This window comes from Parasteatoda tepidariorum, chromosome 10 (genome assembly GCF_043381705.1).
Source record: "Parasteatoda tepidariorum isolate YZ-2023 chromosome 10, CAS_Ptep_4.0, whole genome shotgun sequence".
In the NCBI taxonomy this organism is placed as follows: domain Eukaryota; kingdom Metazoa; phylum Arthropoda; class Arachnida; order Araneae; family Theridiidae; genus Parasteatoda; species Parasteatoda tepidariorum.
In genome coordinates, this window is record NC_092213.1 from 86,512,445 (window position 1) to 86,517,596 (window position 5,152).

Genomic DNA, 5,152 nt, shown 5'->3' on the forward strand with positions numbered 1-5,152 from the left:
TACACCTAGGTTAAAAATGGATGTTTCCTTTCATAGCAGCATGATTAATCGGAAGTAGCTCTATCTCTAATAATGAAATATTTTATTATTTACTTATTAATGTTAAACTCATATCAGTTGTGCCCAATAATTAATGAATTAGCCTTCATTGACATTTTATATTTTACAACATAAAATGTCTCCTCCGTTGACTATTACATCTCCTCCGTGGACAAGGCAGAATTTAAAATATTTTAAATCTTGTAAAAAATAAAATAGAAAACTTGACCATTATTATAAGGACATATAACAAAAATAAATAAAGGCATTTGTATAATTTTTATCACCTTTTTAATTACTTTAATTTAGGAATTTTTTTAGTCTATATATGTTAAACTATTATGTTATGTTTCAGTGAGAATGACCCATATTATAGCCAGTATTGAATATTCTTAACTTAAATTTGAATATTTCCCCCCGGTAATCCTATTTATTATTACCATTGCCATTAAAAAGTAATAATATGTTATAAAATAACACTTTCTTGAATAATATTCTCTGAAAAGCTTATCAAATCTTAATTGGCAATAAACAATATTTTGTTATAAATTCCTTAAAATAAAAGAAGAAGAAAACAATCAAATACTCGTTGGTAACTTTTTGAATTGTTCATTTGTATCTTTATTGAAAAAAAGAAAAAGATTTCCTTAAAAATAAAGTAAATCCCAAAATTACAGAATGGTAAAAAGTAAGGGAGCAGAAAAAGCATTTTAAGATAGTGATGGGATTTAATTTTAGACTGTCAACCTTCATCTATCAAAAGGTACCTCATGATAGAATTAAGTTAACATGTCTTATATACTAGTGATTTGGTATTTAATATTTGTAGTGGTAGTTACGCCACAATAGTTTATGACTGCAATTTCTTATGTTTGTGCCGAAAATGGGTTGGGGTGGACGAACAAGAAACTTTTTGATCTATTTCGACTTCAGATGATGGCCTCTTGGACACACGAGTTCCCCAATACCCAAAATAGAGTCGTGTTTAATGCGATATTTTCAAACGCTTACTTTCGTTTTCATTTGAAACGTTAAGTCACGGGATTATTCACGAACTACAATCACAACATGCTTGTTTTTTAAAATTTTGCAAGTTAAGAAGCCCTTGCGATGATTGTTGATACGCACTGTTACGGAAATATTCGGCACTAGAATCAGAAATATACATGTGATTTTTCTTTTTTTAACTACATCTACAACAAACAGTGAGGGGGGGATTCATAGGGTTCATGACTCCCCCCCCCCCAAATTGAATAAATAAAATAAAAATAATAGTTTTTTTAATAGTTTACAAAAGAACTAAAATATTTCAAAAATTATTTAAGAGGGCATATACACCTATGTAGGTCGGAAAAATCGATTTTTTTCCATCTAATTATGCTCTTCACTGTTTCAAGACTCATAAGCAGGACTTGGAGTGCCTAACGATCTTTCCTACCATTAAAAACCCCACTTTTTTTTCCAAAAATGTATTAAAAAAAATGTTTTTATAAAAAAAATTAATTCGGAGTCTATGACCCTCCCCAGGAAAAATTTCTGGATCCGCCCCTGACAACAAACGCTGGAATAATGCATCTGAAGCAACGAAAAAAACAAAAACTGGCTTTCCAAAAAGTGCAAAGATTTACAAGGCTTTTAATCTTAAACAGCGTTTCAAGTTCCTTTTTTGCTTTAAAACTTTGTGAAGAAAAGTTATTTTCCTTAACAAAGCAGTGCGAATTTTAAGCACGTGTTTTTAAAAGCAAGTAAATATTTCAAAGAAATATAAACAAAACATAAGAATTATTAAACGAAATAAATTATTTTAAGTTAGTTTCCTTGGTCATCCTACCTAACGTACACGTTATCTCTTTCTAGAAGCCCAAAAAGGTCAAATAAATGTGAAAATTACTTTTTATCGAACATTGCAGTAAATTTTTACAACCTAGTTGTGTTGTTGACCATTTTTATTACTTAATAGTAGTGTGAATTACTTTTAATAGTTTTCTGGTGTATGCGAAAAACAAATTAGGATTCTCAGCACTTTGATTGCTTGTTTACATTTATCCTTATTACATTTCCGACTATCTAATTCTTCCAAAAAACATACATCGAAATTAGCAAAATTTAAGTCTCTATTGATGCATTTATCTTCTTGGCAAGACTCGGCAGCCGCCACTTATAATTGGGTACTTGCTCACCAAGAAGAAGAAGAGAACCAATATCCACGCAAGTGACCAATGACGTCACAGCAGCTAATCTTTGTCAGCAAAATAGGGTTTTAAAGTTGAGCTAAGTTTCTCTACATAAGTGAGAATGTTAATTAACGTTAAGTTAATTAAATACAGAGCCATCGAATTTGTTGAAATATAATTCTTTTCATGCTTTCTATAGGTGTTCTAGATCGAACACCAAATGGGAATTATTTAAAAACATAATTAAAGTTGTTTAAGGTTGCGTGCTTTAATTATTGGTACAATAAAAAAAAAAACTTAATTTAAACCATTTTTTAATAATAAAAAATACAACTGACAACTCGAAATTAGCAATTCTAGAGCTCGAATATGAATAAACAGAATGTGTAAAAAAATAGAATGAGTAAAAAAAATAATGTTTTTTCCTTAGAACTAGTGACGCCATCTGTTGGCATTTATTGAAGTTACCGTCCACCACACTTTCCTACTTGAGAAGTTGTATACAGTCAATTTGCTATAACTCGAAGTACGATAACTCGAATATTACTATAACTCGATTTTTTTATGAAGTCCCGACCCTTTTATCTTCAATTTCATGTTAATTATTCTCGATTACTCAAATTTTACTCCCGTTAACTCGATTTTTTTTGGATCTTATAAAGCAAGAAAGAAAACCTAGGAGCTGATATCTTGCCCCTTCCTTTGCAACACAAACACAATGTCTTTCGCACTCTTCATGGAGAAGCTAAAGCTGTCCCTCTTGAAGTATGTGAAGAGTGGTTAAATGAAACGTTACCAAATTTACTTCAAGGATACAGTTAAAATGATGTTTTCAATATTGATGAAATGGGTTTATTTTTTAAATGTCTTCCAAATAAGACTATGATGTTTAAGGATGAAAACTGCTCAGGGGGTAAAATGAGCAAGGAACGTTTGACTGTCCTAGTTGGAGGAAATGCGTCTGGAACAGAGAAATTGTCCTTACTTGTTATCAGAAAAAACCGAAATCCCCGTTGTTTCAAGAATGTAAAAACGTTACCTTTGGAACAAGTCTAACAAAAAGTTTTGGATGACATTAGTTTTATTTGAAGACTATTAAGAAAATTGGATCGGAAATTCTTCGCTAAAAAAAAGAAAAGTGATACTCTTTATGGATAAATGCACAGCACATAGTGATCTACCTAATTTGGAAGCAGTAAACTTGCAGTTTCTCCGGCCAAACACAACAGCAAAGTTGCCGCCGATGAACCAGGGTATCATAAAGTGCTTCAAACAGTCTTATCGTAAATGGCTTGTCAGAAAAATGATCTTAAATATTGTAAGCAATAAGAAGATTTGTAATTAATAAGCATTAATTAAATAATCCGACAATATTTTGAAAGTCCAAAACCGAAACTAATGGTAAGTCGAACTTCCGATATGTCGAAGTTTTTCGTCAGTCCTATCAGATTCGAGTTATCGCGAACTCACTGTATTAAGTTTTGAAATAAAGTTACAAAATGACTGGTACTGCATTTCTGTTACCTATGGACATTATAGATAATTTTAAGGATCTGCTCTGAGTCAGAATTTTTCTTAAACATTTCTGTTCTATAGATTTTGAGTTCGGTAATATTTTAACATTAAAAAAAAAATAAATAAAGAACTTTTCTTACAATAGTAACAAAATAATATAGAAATAAATAACCTCCTAAAACAAAGGTTGCTATCTAAAGTTATCAAAAAAAATGTAAAGCTTTTCATTCCACCAGCACTGAATTAAAAACTATGTTTGGAGCTCTTCCATCTGTAATTGGTGTAAAAAATCTACTTCTAAAGTATCTATATTAGAATATTATGTAATTATTACCGGTAGTACCATTTCCTCTTGAATTAAAGGAGGAGGAAGTAGCTTGATTGTGGGGTAAATTTTAAATATTATGAGTTGCCTCGAGCAACAGCGTTATGCCAGCTAATGCTGAATACAATTAATCTTTATTTTGATGGTATAATTAGTTTTGCTTCTTGATCATAGATGGCGCCACCGGAAAACAAAAACAATCACATCTCTCTGCTTATACAGGCAAGAAAGCACGCAAGCAATAAGTTTTGCTTAAGATAATTACGTAAAGTTATTCAGATGAGCAACAAATAATAAATTTAAAAAAAAAACATTGGAATAATTTTAGTTTTATCATTTGCGTCGATGTAAAAAGGTTGCTCAAATAAGTCAATTGAATTCACAATGAGCTGATAATTTCTCTATATTTTAATAACTTTCATTTAATAAATTTTATTTTAGCTTAATATTTTAACAACTTTTTTAATTGCGTTTATAATGATGTTTTCTGAATTCCTATATTTTCTTTTAATAAAAAGCTTAGAGAAAAAAAAAAAGTTGTAATATTGAATAGTGGAGTACTACACTATTAAAATGAAAATTAATTACCGGTATTACTTCAATATGTAAAACAACGCATTAGTATTAAAATATTTCTAATCCTTCTTTGAAATCACAAAACTTCTCAAAAATAATTCTAGATTATTTATGCACAACAAAGATGCTGAAGACAATAAAAAATTACTAGTTAAATGGTTTAGTTATTTTAACTATGATTTAATTAAAAAATTAGTCTGTAACAGCGCAATTTATTGGTAACAGTTGTTTTACAAATTTAATTGATTTAAAATCTTTTATTAGAGTGAGATCGAAAGAGGCAACTTTCGATCCTGTCGTTTTGAAAAATTTCCTGTCGTTTGCACGATGCCTGTCACTTATTACTGTCATTTCAAAATGCCCTCACCGCGCTGCGGTCAGACCGACAGGCAAATACCAATCGCTTTGCTCTAGCCAACAGATTATCTAAACTAAATATAAAAAGCAAAAACAAAACTGATAATTTTTATTTTTTTCGGCAGGTTGCTTCGTGGCTTATTGGCGATCGAAATGGGCTGCAGGT